Source organism: Ciconia boyciana, chromosome 13 (genome assembly GCF_034638445.1).
Source record: "Ciconia boyciana chromosome 13, ASM3463844v1, whole genome shotgun sequence".
Lineage (NCBI taxonomy): Eukaryota > Metazoa > Chordata > Aves > Ciconiiformes > Ciconiidae > Ciconia > Ciconia boyciana.
The window spans coordinates 315,297-329,907 of record NC_132946.1 but is presented as its reverse complement, the minus strand read 5'-3'; the positions used below and the strand labels follow the sequence as shown (position 1 = coordinate 329,907).

The 14,611-nt window shown below is 49.0% G+C and overlaps 1 long non-coding RNA gene across 2 annotated transcripts in view; it reads right to left on the bottom strand.

The window, feature by feature from the left end:
- Positions 1-14,611, bottom strand: part of LOC140659162 (uncharacterized) — a 165,976-nt gene that overhangs the window by 125,533 nt on the left and 25,832 nt on the right. For both annotated transcript variants that reach the window (XR_012044999.1, XR_012044998.1), the window contains exons 2-3: positions 12,282-12,413; positions 7,025-7,172 (exon numbers count right to left, since the gene is read on the bottom strand). This is a non-coding gene — a long non-coding RNA (uncharacterized lncRNA). The remainder of the gene's footprint in view (positions 1-7,024; positions 7,173-12,281; positions 12,414-14,611) is intronic.

The window sequence follows — 14,611 nt, the reverse complement described above, 5'->3', positions numbered from 1 at the left end:
GGTGTGGATGATCAATACTGTGTTCTCTCATTGCTCTCAGTTCCCATCATTTTAGAACCTACTCTGCTTTTAATCTTAGGTCTTTCTAACAGGAATTGGTTTTGTGAAGAATTTGACACTTCATTATGGTAGCTCCATGCTAATAGATTTAATAATTCATATCTGCATTGGTCACTTTTAACTGATAGTACACATTCCAGGGCTGCTTCATGACTCTGTTCTGTGAGCCTGTAACAGCTTTGGCCTTTCCCAGTGATCTCCCGTTGCATTACCAACACACAGGGACCACATCTGTCAAGACCAAGAACTCCACATATGGCCTGGAAAAGAGTGAAGATCTCCTTACACTGATCTTGAGAGCATTAGAAAATAGACTGTAGATAAAGAGTGAAAGCCAGCAGGCTGCTAGAGCAAGACGTAACAGACCTTACCAACACAATCAAGCAATAAAGCCCACAGACATGTTGTATTGCGTTTGTGTGGCAAGGTTTTGGTAGTGGGGGGCTACAGGGGTGGCTTCTGTGAGACGCTGCTAGAAGCTTCCCCCATGTCCGACAGAGCCAATGCCAGCTGGCTCCAAGACAGACCTGCCGGTGGCCAAGGCCGAGCCCATCAGTGATGGTGGTAGCACGTCTGGGATAACGTATTTAAGAAGGGGAGAAAAAATCCTGTGCAACTGAAGCCAGAGAGAGGAGTGAGAATATGTGAGAGGAACAGCCCTGCAGACCCCAAGGCCAGAGGAGCAGGAGGGGGAGGAGGTGCTCCAGGCGCCGGAGCAGAGATTCCCCTGCAGCCCCTGGTGCAGACCATGGTGAGGCAGGCTGTCCCCCGCAGTCCATGGAAGTCCACGGTGGAGCAGATATCCACTGAAGGCTGTGGAAGATCCCACACCGTAGCAGGTGGATGCACCCGAAGGAGGCTGTGACCCCGTGGGAAGCCCACGCTGGAGTAGGCTCCTGGCAGGACCTGTGGACCCGTGGAGAGAGAAGCCCACACTGGAGCAGGTTTGCTGGCAGGGCTTGTGACCCTGTGGGGGACCCACGCTGGAGCAGTTCATGAAGAACTGCAGCCCATGGGAAGGACTCGCATTGGAGCAGTTAATGGAGGACTGTCTCCTGTGGGAGGGACCCCACGCTGGAGCAGGGAAGAGTGTGAGGAGTCCTCCCCTGAGGAGGAAGGAGCGGCGGAGACAACGTGTGATGAACCGACTGCAACCCCCATTCCCTGTCCCCCTGCACCGCTCAGGAGGGAGGAGGTAGAGAAAATCGGGAGTGAAGGTAAGCCCGGGAAGAAGGGAGGGGTGGGAGGAAGGTGTTTTAAGAATTGGTTTTTATTTTCTCATTACCTTACTCTGATTTAACTGGCAATAAATTAAACTAATTTCCACAAGTCGAGTCTGTTTTGCCTGTGATGGTAACTGGTGAATTATCTCTCCCTGTCCTTATCTTGACCCACGAGCCTTTCATTATATTTTCTCTCCCCTGTCCAGTTGAGGAGGGGGAGTGATAGCGTGGCTTGGTGGTACCTGGTGTCCAGCCAAGGTCAACCCACCAGACACGTCAGGAACACAGACAGTGCTGTGCCAGAGCAGCATGGCTACGATGCATCTACTGAGGCTTCTAGAAATGTCCAGCATGGCACACTGCGGGGCCTTCTGCTGTAAAAACAATGGTAATCCTGAGAGTAGCTAGTCACAGCAGAAGAGGAAAATGCAAGTCCCACCTTCAGAAGAGACTGAACAGGCTGTATTTCTGGCTGAGTTTATAATCATTAACAGCATCTTTATTACATCATTACTATTATTTAAATTATATAACTTTTCCTGCAAGTCTGACAGCCTTTACAGCATTACTGGTGGTGTGGGATCACTTTACCCACATCTGAAACAGGACGAAGCAGCTGCATGCAACTAGTACATTAGGGAGGCACTGAGAAGGGATATCCTATCCATCAAAATTGCCATAGAGCTTCAGACAGAATGTAAAGCACTGCCTTGGCACCCAGCCTGGACACGACACCTCACAGCTTGACTCGTCTAGGAAGGGGAACAAGAAGCCCTGTGACTGGTCAGCATTTTGCATATCGGCTCCATCCAGAGCCTGGAGCTTCTGCTGCTGCAGTGCACGCACAAGGAGCACTCACGGGGTTTCTCATCACAGATCTCCACTGGGTAAGCGTACCCAGCTGTCCAGCTTGCGAGGTCAGAGCAATTGTGGAGTTAAGGCAACAAAGCCCCAGGCTGCCAGTGCTGTAGGCGCAGTGCCCTTGCACTTGCTGAGAGCATATGCCAGCGTGGCACTCAAATAGCAATGGCCAGTGCTTTATCGTGGAAGGAGAAGCACTTTCATCTTGCATGAGAAGTGTGGATATCAACTCTCAGGTGGACTTGACTTAAAGGAGCAATTCAAAGGGGTGCCAGTGGTCCTCAAGAAATAAGGACACCCATGTATGATCAAGGACAAAAATGAGAGTGCTGGGTGTTGTTTGCATCTCAGAAATAGCACTTCCACAAAGACAAACCATCACATAGTACTTCACAAGTTGCTCTTTAGTACCTCTCCATAGTCTCTGCAACCTGGAAAGGCAAAGAGGCCCAAAGGCTACAGAGGAACAAGATGGAGAGCTCCAAGGCTGCCAAGCACCCTATGCACTTGACAAAGAGATTCCTGATGCCAAGAGGAGGATTCAGTGGAATTAGGCAACAAGCATACCAAAACACAGATACAAGATGAAAAGCAACAGCACTAAGAGAAAATAGCTTCAACAGCGGCACAGCACTAATCAGTTTGAAGGCAAAAACTACAGAAGGCCACAGGACTCAATACATGTCTGTGGGGTGACCCACTCCACTGGCTTTGGGGGTTTCCCCAGTGACAATTCTGGCCACGATGCATGCACACGTCAATAGCACAAGAAGCCACCAGAGTCCACAGTGCTTTCTCTCGTGATCTATTTGTTCATTTTGCAAGTCAGTCTTCTGTTTTTGTATGTTACCACTACAAGCCGTGTTAGGGCCGTGAGATGAGAGCAGTCTGGGAATGAAGCCCAAAGGAGTGACCAAACCTCAGAGGTCAAAAGTACGGACTGCACTGGGTGTCAGCAGATGTGCTCAGCAATGCTGACCTGCCCGGGTGCTGGGTGGCCAAACCGACAGATGCCATCAAAGAGAAAAGGGAATTAAAAACCGCTGAGAGCCTGAAGCCCCATCACTGCTCTCTCTGGGCACACACACATTGTGACCTTACAGCACCCCTGCACTCCAAAATCGTTGGTCGCAGAGGATATACTGGGAGACAAGCACAGAGACACTCCTTTCAGAACAGGAAAAGTGGCCACGAAGCTCTCAGAAATCAAGTGCCAATCTGCACTCTTCCTTCACTGTGAAGATTAATCTGAGCCAGCACCACTTCCATTGCTGCCATGCAGGGGCCAGGTGTGCACACAATTCATCATGGGCACAGGTATGCAAAGGGTTGAGGTCCGTTACTAGGGCTGTGAAATATTCTCCACACTCACCCAGAGGTAGGCCAGGTCTGCTAGCCCAGCAGCGTAACATGCTTGCCCTGGCCAAAAAAGCCATGCTAAAGCCTGCTTACCACAAGCATCTGCAGTGTGCTGTATAATTAGCCTGTGATGTGGAGCCTGATGAAAGCTCCTACATACCAGGCATGGCGGGGTGGAGGAGGTTCAGAGACTGGAGCAGAGTCACTTGAATGTATAAAAGCATCAGGAAACGGTGGGATGACATGCTGGAATGAGGTTCACAGTCCCTGTCTTTGAGGTGAAACCCGATGCCTTTATAAGGGAGGCATCTTTTTCTGGCAGGCAGCCTAACTCTCGCACAGATCCTCAGCACAACAGCTCTCAGTTTTACCCCTTGTAACTGTAGAGAGCTCTGTTTTACCCCTGAACTCTGTAATTTCTCTTGAAACCAATTGTCCTTTCTGTTAGCATCATGTGCCTTGGGGCAGGGCTTCTAGCAGAAAATGGTTTGTGTTATTTAAAACATGGAAGTTCACAAAATTTACTTCAAACAGTCCAGACAAAAAAGGCAGATGACATATTTGCTACAAATTCCAAAAACAGAAAACCACATCTCTTGCTTTTATGGTAACAGGAAAACCTGAAAGAGACATTAACAGCTTCTTTAATCAGGATTACAGAAGATGTCATTCTCTTTTCCTGAAATGAATGAACACATTGGTAGTTGGCCCTCAAACCCTCCTTAGCTCAATTACAATTGCTCTATACTGGCTTTCAAACCAGACTGAACAAAGCCTGTGTTTCCTTTTGTTGTTGCTACAGTAAAAGCCTAATGACCAGGGCTACTTCTCTTGGCACAGGAATTTGCTCTGTATAAAAGGTTATAAACCAGCCCAGGTTCAGCTCACTCAAAGAGAAAGCAGCAACAGATGAGCTAGACAGCCCTACCTTGCACCTCTCACTCTGTCCTGAGGAGAATATATGGTAGCCTAAGAGGTCTTCCCCAGCTTTTACTTTAGTGGCTTTGGAAAGGGAATATTTTACCCTCAGTCATGAAGAAGCTACTCCATTTCTATAAATAAAATGGCAGAACATTATACCCACTTCTGTTTATGCACTCCCGCCTGTGTTTTAGGGGAGTACAAGTCACCCCAGACTCTGCACCACTGCCTGTAGCGTAACACTTGTTACACTTGCGGTGTAACACGCTCCCTACGGTACCATGCAAAGACAGGCACCGTACCAAGGGCAGTGAACCAGGGGTGGCACACGGAGTCGCTGCACCCAGCAGGGATTTCTGTACGTGAGCCAGAGGCCGAGAGGAAGCAGCACCCACCTCCCTGGCACTGAAGGGCATATGCCGTCCTGCAGCATGACACTGTGGTGGGTTGACCTTGGCTGGCTGCCAGGTGCCCACCCAGCCGCTCCATCACTCCCCTCCTCAACAGGAACAGGGGGAGACAATACGACAAAAGGCTCATAGCTCAAGAAAAGGACAGGGAGATCACTCAGCAATTACTGTCACGGGCAAACAGATTCGACTTGGGGAAATTAATTTAATTTATTGCCAATCAAATCAGAGTGAGGTAATAAGAAATAAGATCAAATCTAAAAACACCTTCCCCCCACCCCTCCCTTTTTCCTGGGCTCAACTTCACTTCCAATTTTTCTACCTCCTCCCCCCAGAGCGATGCAGGGGGATGGGGAATAGGGGTTGCAGCCAGTTCATTACACGTCCTTGCTGCTCCTTCCTCCTCACGCTCTTCCCCTGCTCCAGCATGGGGTCCTACCCAAGGGAGACAGTTCTCCACAAACTTCTCCAACATGGGTCCTTCCCACGGGTGGCAGTTCTTCATGAACTGCTCCAGTGTGGGTCCTTTCCACGTGTCCTTTCCACGGGGTGCAGTCCTTCAGGAACGGACTGTTCCAGCATGGGTCCTCTGCAGGGCCACAGGTCCTGCCAGCAAACCTGCTCCAGCGTGGGCTCCTCTCCATGGGGCCACAGGTCCTGCCAGGAGCCTGCTCCAGCGTGGGCTCTCCACGGGGTCACAGCTTCCTTCAGGCACATCCACCTGCTCCAGCGTGGGGTCTTCCACGGGCTGCAGGGTGGAATCTGCTCCACCGTGGACCTCCATGGGCTGCAGGGGACAGCCTGCCTCACCATGGTCTGCACCAGGGGCTGCAGGGGAATCTCTGCTCTGGCGCCTGGAGCACCTCCTCCCCCTCCTGCTCCTCTGGCCTGGGTGTCTGCAGGGCTGTTCCTCTCACATTTTCTCACTCCTCTCTCCTGGCTGCTGTTACGCAGCAGTTTTTACTGCTTTTACATTTACCTTCTTAAATATGTTAGCCCAGAGGTGCTACCACCGTCACTGATGGGCTCAGCTTTGGCCAGCAGCGGGTCCATCTTGGAGCTGGCTGGAACTGTCTTTGTCCAACATGGAGGCAGCTTCTGGCATCTTCTCACAGAAGCCACCCTCACAGCCCCCCCACTACCAAAACCTTGCCATGTAAACCCAGCACAGATACCAACAGAGCAACACAGCCCAAGCTGTCTGCTCCTTTGCTCCTTCTGGCCCCTGCCCCCTCCACGGCAGATCATGGAGGAGAATATGGGACCCACCAGGTAAGCAAAGGGGCTGAGAGGTGGATCACACAGGATAAGTGCCTTTAACTGATACACACACCTCTGGCACTAGCTCCCTTGTCATCTAACCCCAGCAAGTATTTATTAATGAAACTCTCCTGATTGTTGATTCATTTGATTGTTAAAGCTTGTGGAACTCGTACTGTTATTATTCATTGTTATTAATGTTCACAGCTCAGCCTCTCTCTTTCCAATATGCTCCACAGAGGAAATCGAAGGCTGAAGCCAATCGTTACAGTAAATGAATGATGGAGCCGCTTGAGGATAGGAGTAAGCCTGCTGCTTTGGGACTGTTGCAGGTTATTGGGAGTAAGTTAATCTTCACACACAAGGACTGCAAAATGAGAGGCTCTTTCAGGTGGGTTCTCTGATCTGTGCACTGCTTCCTCAGTCAAGTCATCAGTGAGCATCACCCTAACAAAGCCATCTGTGCACAGCACCAGTGACCCAGGCCAGGTTTTGATCTACGTGCAGAAACAGGTCTGAGTTCAGCAGGAGCATGGCCCCTGCTAGACAGGTTCAACACAAAGACTCAGACAGATGCTACAGGCAACTCAGCACAGCCTTGCAGAAAACACATCTCCATCTGCACATACAGAAGAAAAGCACAGCTGGCTATCCTCAGAAAGTTTTCTCCACTCCTCTGCAACTGCTCATTCCTCATAAACGGGCTAGGACAACCCCAGCCGGGCACAGCAGGTGGTGGACCAGAGCTCAGGAGCGCAACACCTGCATGCGCTGTGTGGAGGGGGAACAGCACGCTGCTTGCTTCAGTGCTTTCCCTCTCTTCCCTTTCTCCAAGCCTCCTCCACCTTTCCACAGCCTCTTTCCTGCATGATGTTTGCCAATTCTTGCACCACATGTAAACTCCCTAGGCCAGAATGGTAGTGCTCCTACCTGTCTGGTAGTCGAGATGCTTCTAAATCCTCAGTTGCGTTCTTATGCCAGCTTTCCAGACCAATATATTTGTTCGTGTTATATCTTCAGAGTCTACAGAGCCGTCACATACCATATTCGACCTATTATTCATCGCAAACAGAGAATTCTGCAAAGCAAGAGGAAATAAAAGAGAGCTTAATACAGCTTTACTAAAATGGAATTTGCCAAAGACTCGTAGAAAAATGGATTTAATTAGGGCTGCTAATGGGGAACAGTTTGTTCCTGTGATTTAAAGCAGAAGTTAGATAGTGTCTATAATTTCAACATTTTAAATTATATATAGGGGGGTATTTCTCATTGCTACCTTAATTATAAAAATCCATCTTTATGAATCACAATTTTGAGGCAAATAAAGCAAAGACAGCAAAAATGATATTTTATTTAATAAAACTTGTAAGAACTCACAAAAGAAGCAAAAGACACGTCAGTATGGATAAAATAGACTTACTATAACAAATAATAGTTGCAGGCAGTCCTCTGAACACTACCAAAGGATAGCACAACAAGGTTAATTTTTTACTTGGGAAAAGGTTTGTAAAGGAAGATGTGTTCTGATATAAAAAATGAAACTGGTTTTGGTTTTTATGCAATAATGGGAATGTCCTCCATTTAATTTTGCAGCTAAACAGTCTATTAGAGTTGCAGGCATTAATTGGCCTAATGTGCTCCAGCTAGTAATCCCATATTCTAGAAGTCTCTGCTACCCCTTCTTACATTGATTACTGTCAGAATCTCTGAATTGCTTGAAAATTGCTTCTCCAGATAAAAGGGCCAATAGATCTTGTTAGAACCACTCCTCCCGAGCCTCCTCTGTAGCCTTTGATTTTATTTAAAACTAACAAATGTCGCTTTTGTGAAATTCCTCCTGTTAGCTGGCTCTGACCAGATGACCTAAGTAAATGAGTCCCAGCATTGTAAAGCACTGATTAATTTAATAACAAATAGCCCAGACAACTGACTAGCAAGCTAGGCCTAGCTGCTGTCACTGCTGCAGAGTCTGCACCCACTGTAATGCATTTTAATACTGCACCTTGGATCAGAACGGAATCAATGAGTGAAGTTCAAATGTGGCACATTTCCTATTTCCCTGACAGCTTATTTCATGGATCACAGGGACCAAAGTACAGCTGCTTATTCAACAGAGGAAAGAATGAATCAATTTTCATTCTTTAATACACTGTGTGACCTATTCTCTGATGCTCTATCCTTTACACTGGCTCTAGTCTTTTCAAGGCCTTCAATTTTGTCAGATAGAGAAAATTTAAAATAATGACAAAATGCCCTGCCCTAGGTCTGTTTCCAACTGACTAACTGCTCTGTTGGTAATAAGTCCAAATGAAAGATATTATGTCACTCAGGTTGAATTAAACAGGCAAACTATAATCCTATATCGTTAAAAATGAACCAATCTCCTGGAGGATTTCTGTGATTTCGCTCCAAGTTCCCCATGCAAGGCACTGGACGCCGCAGAGATTTTGATCTTCGTCTGCTCCAGTTTTTTCCCCTACTTCAAAACATGAAGGAATAATATGACAAAATGGCAGCCACAGCAGCAGCAGCTGGCTGAAAGGGCAGGCACTTTGCTGGGGAAATCCTGCCCGCCTGCTCCTTCCTACCTGCACAGAGAGCGCAGGCCACGTGCTGTCTCTCAGGACCCAACGCAGGGAGCGGCAGGCCAGCAGGGAAGCCAGACGCAGAAATGCAGCGCCTTCTCCCCACCCGTGGTCCACGGGGAGACCAAAGTTCTGTTGCTCTGCTCACCCCATCGGACTCCCCGAAGCTAGCAGATAATGTCAGCCGTTCTTTAGGCACTGCTAATTTGGGCAGAATTAATACACTGAGATGCATCATTTTGCAATTTCAGTGTGAAGATTATTTTTTTCATTTAGAAATATCCCTCGGTATTGTCGTTTTAATTACCCTCTGCGTGCCTTGTGTTTGTCTTGCCTTATTATTTATCCCCAGTTCACAGGTGATATTCATATTGTTCTTGTCATTGATAACCTGGTTTCAGCCAGGGCTTTCTTACCGTAACAATTTTTCAAAGAAGGAAGGTCAGATTCTGCAAAGGAGAACAGAGCGCAATGCTGAGTGCTACAGCCACCCTGGGCAGCCACGGGCACCACGCCCCGGCGGTGCTGGCACCCCAGAGCTGAGGCAGCAGGGCTCACCGCAGCCGTGCCGAAGGCAGTGTGCATGAGCCTGGCACCGAGACAGAGAGGGACGGCTGGTGCACCAGCTCAACTGGGCAGCACCGTGTGAACTGGAAAGCTTGGAAAGGAAGCACTCGGCAAACACAAACAGGATTTCTGGCTCTCCTTTCTCAAACTCTCCTCCTCCTGCCTCATTGTACTTCATGACTGGGACGAAGGTGAGACCCCCTGAGGCTTGCCTGGCCTTAAGACGTAAAGGTAATACATCAGGCCTTATCAGAATATTATCTAGATGAAACAGACGTACCACGGCTGGCTTTATTTGCTTTTCTCTCTACATAACCAGTAGTTCAGTTCTAGGGCTTTCGAAGCATGTGGATTTAACAAATATCAGTACTTCAGGGCACATGGGCAGACAAATTGCTTTTTTCAGTTCATAAGATGAATCTGGGAAGAGCATGGGTCACTAAATGGTTGCAACAAATGTTCTAGTCCAGACCTGTGTTTAAGCAGGTCTGTTTAAGCAGAGCTGTAGCAGAGGGTGCTGGTTTGATTTGTTTGCCCCTGAGAGACTAATTTTCCTTTTTTATTTTTCTGCCTTTCGTGAACTACGTCCAGAGACACGTCGCAGCTCAGAACACCCCTGTTCCACTTGCTGCTTTGGTCTAGAAGCAAACAGGACACTCAGCCTGTGGGAGCTGGTGGCTGAACCGTGAGCTCTACAGTATTCGCCATCCCTCCTTCCCAGAGCTCTCCGGGGGCAGGTGTTCAGACCATGAAAAGCAACTCGGAAGAGCTGAGAATAGCAAGTGCCCTGGCTCAGACATACAGCCCTACTCCTTCTCCTCTCCCCAGATTATCCAGCTTTAATACAAAGAAGATGTGCTCTAGTTGTTCAATAACGGAGCAGTTCTGAACATTAATCAATTCTCCTTTCCATCATTAAGCTGCCCTTGAACCCAACAGTCCTCTGGCCCGAGGAGACACGAGGGGACAGACCTGAGGGTGCTGTCTGACCTGCTGTCCCCGAGCTCCACAAGAAGCCAGCTCTGCATGGGCACGGCACACCTCCTGCTTCGCCCTTTGCACACGCGGAATTGAGGTGCACTGCATCTCAGCAAGACTATTACTGTAGAAGGTCCTTGTCCCAGCATCCCGCGGTGGTGGGGACTCAACAGGAACCTTATAGCTGACATGAAATGGTCTCCCCTTGTCACCACAGACATGTTCCCTCCACACCAGCCTGCAGACTTGTGGCTTGCTTCACCTTTTCCATGTCAGATCAACTTTTCCTTCCCAATTTTACCAGACTTATCCGTCTTATCTCCCATCCATCTCCTGAGCAGAGCAGCTGCCCATGGACTGGCTACTACCAGTGCTCAGTTCATTGTGGCACTAGCCTGGTGCTTTTCTCCCCCAGCCAGGATTGTACGGCAGCTAAACAAAATATCTGAATTTCTCTTTGATCAAGTTTTGGCAGACATTTCTGGAGGACAGTGATGAGGGACGGAGGCTGAGCAGCCAGCAGCTATTGTGCAGTCAGCTGCTGAACAAGTGGATTTTGATGAGGTTCACGTGATTAGCTTTGGGTGCACGAACGAGAACTCTGTATGCGGCGCTGGGCACATACTGCCACAGGGGTTAGCGCTCTGCATCCCTGTCATTGGCACCCATTTGTCCCCTAGCTATCAGAGAGGATGCGAAAACTGCCCACTATGCTCTGTCAAAGTAATGTTCAAAATGGAGTTCTAACAAGACTTTTTCCCTTCAAACAATGTACAAATTAACAGTCAGCAGCATTTGAAAAATGGCCCTAATCCCTGTCTGCATGGGGAGTTTGTTCCCAGTGCAATGTGCCATATTATGACAACGATATATTCTTCAAGTGAGTGAAAACTAATGAATAACTAACACCCTGACAGTCTTGCTATTACTGAGTGCTTAGGAGTTGGGTAAAACTGACAGTGCAAGATGAATATGGCACTAAGACAAGATGTTACTTTGCATGACTGGTCAGGGGAATCCAGACTTAATAGACATTACAGATGGGTTAATTCTAAAGGCTGAATTTGATTCTGAGCCATAGTTGCTCTCTGAGCAAACAGGGAAGGCTTAATCACTCGGACGACTGAGTCGCAGGTGGTAGTCCCATTTGTGAAGGAAGCATTGGGAGCATGGTCCTGGGAACAAAGGCTGTGAGTTCGCCTGTTGCCCCTGCCTCCCCGAGAGCAGGCAGAGGGAGGGTCCAGCAAAACTCAGGCAGACAACGCGCCTACAAATGCGAGGCAGGACCGTCCCTAGCAGGAGGGATCACCAGAGCACACCAAATGTGCACTAGCCCGTTGTCACAATGCAGGAATCAGGAGGTGCCAGTGAAATTATTCGGTATCAGGCTGAAAGAGGAAGGGCAGTATGACCCCAGAATCAAATGTGTCTCTTTGCCCAGAACGCTGTGGAGCCCAGACATATTCATGGGTTTCAAGAAGCTTCAGAGACACACCTGGAGCACAGCCCCACCTGCCAGTTCAGTGCAATGGTCAGACACAACCACTACTCCAGAAGGGCTGTGAGCAGGATCTCTGAGGACCGCGGGCAAATAATCACGCAGTCCATGCCCTGTCTGCTGTAGGCTTTTCACAAGCATCTGCTAATGGCCGTGGCCGAAGAGCGGCCCCAGCTAGCCAGCCCTCCATGCCACACTGAGCCTTCTCTCAGATTGCCTCTGCGCTGGCGCTGGAGGCCTTCAATGGCTTGTCACCGGCAGCGTTCCCCAGGCTCAGCAGAGGATCACCATCAAGGGGGGTTTCCTGTGTCTCGGTTAGCTCTGCCTGTCCCCAGTGTAAGACAAGCTGTAGTGCTGCGGGATCTCCCCTACACCTGCAGCACCACATGGGCTGTGTCACCAAGGAAGGCTTGGCTTGCAGCAGCAGGCAAATACCACGCGTTCCTTGAGACTTGACATGGCTGCATCTTGTTTCCGCTCTCTTTCCCTTCAGTTTAAATGCAATCAAGGACAGATCTTCTCTGTCCTCAGAAGATATGGAGCAGGTCCCAGTCTGTACCTCTTTCCAGGAGCAGAGATTTCAGATGATGACAGCCTCACAGTGCGTCAGCCTGGTGAAATCGTGGTCACAGTGATGTCAGGACGGCCTCTGAGCCTCTTACCCCAGGCACAAAGCAGGAGGAGCCAGCTCCTGTAATTACAAAGTTGAGCCATATCAGAGGAAAACTAATCAGCTTGCTGGATGCCAGCAAATTAAATATTAATCTAACTATTGTGAACACAAAAATGTTCATCTTCAGATATTTTCTGGCACAAGTGTCAAAATCAGAGTGGAACTAAGGCTTTATTAATTTTCCATTATCAACTTAAATAAAAACACTCAAAAAAACGGGCAATGATGTGCAGAAGCCACTCAGCACAGATAATTACAGTGTAAGTTTAGGCAGCTAATCACTCCTAGAATATGCTTCAGATCGAGATAACTCTGACTGGCTTGTTTCCCTGCTTTGTTAAATCAGACAGACTCTCAGCTTTGCCTGATGGGGATGAGGCTCCCAGAGTCAGCATCTTTAAATAACAATAGGGCTGTCTGGCAGGCATGGAAGCTCACCCTGCCAGCCAGCAGCAGGATGGATAGAAGGCCTCTACGCCAGGAAAGCAAAGCAGCAAGAGGGAGGGACACGGCAGAAGCAAGGCTGGGAGACGGGGCAGGCAGCGCCAGGCAGGAGCAGGGAGAGAGGTGGAGGAATGCAGCAGAGAGGGTACAGAGCAGGGCAGGAGTGGAAGCAGAAGTACAGAGAGCCGCAGGCAAGGCCCCACCGAGGAACCGCTGCAGCAGCGGGGTGGGGAGGAACGGCACGGGAAGGTGCAGTCTTGCCGCCAGCCGCTCCCTGCAGGGCAGCAGCTCTGGCCTTCACCGCGCTCAGACGGGAGAGCTCCCACGGCTGCCCACCCAGCAGCCCACCCAGCAGCCCACCCAGCAGCCCACCCAGCAGCCCTCCCGCACGGCACTCGCACCCCATCCTGAGCTCCGCAGCCGCCGCGTGTGGCTCTTCCCTGTGGCCTCGCTGTTGCTGTGCTCTAACCAGTGTGCTGCCCGTTCTCCCAGCTGAGCCCCAGCAGGGGCCGGGGGAGCCGTCCTGGAGAGGAACCGCAGTGCAGTCAAGAGGAAATAACGGCACTGAAACCAAAGGATTCTTCTTCGAGGGAATCCGCTTCTCTGGACTGCGGGCAAGAGGTGATTTTCCACAACCCTTTCTCTGGCATGTCAGGCCCGACCTTCCCAGTGGGTGCCAGCCCACGTGCTTTACATTCCAGTTTCAACAAGGGCCTGACTGAGCCGCAGGCGGTCGCAGCAGCAAGCAGGAATGGTGAGCCCTCGCTCAGCACAGGGCAGACACGCTGAATGTGGTCCATGTACCAGGGGATGGTGAAAGGGGCATCTACCTGGGACAGAACACAATCAGCTGCAATCCGGATAATTTTGCACTTGCCAATGTCTGACCGGTGTATTTACTTCATCCAGAATGGAAAAAATGAACCTCCCCCTTTATAGTTCTAGGGGATCACCCTTATGTTCTCAATCACTAATTTACATGGGCTTTTTGCTTGGAACTAGGGCAAGAATTATTTTTACAACAGCATTCATGGATATTCTCTCTTCTGCTTAATTATTAACTTTGCTGTAGTAAATAAAGGGTATTTATGAATTCCATCAATCTCAACAAACCTTTTGCATGTAAAGCACTGAGACATTTGTAATGAAGAAGCAGCATTCACTTTTGCTTTATTTAAAGGAATGAAATGATAAATATAGTTCTGTGGATGCTCTTGTGCAGTTTCTTAAATTCGAATGCCTGCCAGCAATTATGCCTGACTTACTAGCTGCTTCATTATAACAACCTAAAAGACAGGAGTGGACTGGAATAAATCGGGACTTTAAAGAGCTCGTACGCCCTTCAGCAACACACAGGTTTTCAGAGATGGCAGGAGCTCTGTTAGTTAACACGGTGCTCAGTATTCTGTTTTGAAACTACGGTGTCTCTCCATGTCAGGAACTGTGCATCAGCCAAACTCTTCAGCCACGTCTCTGAACGCTGCTTCTCACAGGCTCTGCTCACAGTGGTGGCAGAGAGCTGCTCTGGAGGCAAATGCAGAAATTCCGTATTTACTTCCTTTAGCACATTCTATGTCCAGCCTTTCTTTAGTCATACCGATGGGCTTGTATTCTGTGGAATGCTGGGTTGCTCTTTTCTTGTCCTTAAGATCCCCAGCAGATAGAATGCACAGGGGAAGTGCCAGCCACTGAATTATTCAGTGTATTCCCCAAGATTGGCCTCACCATTGAAAATGCATCTCTCTAGGGACACACAAACTAAAGCAGTAGCT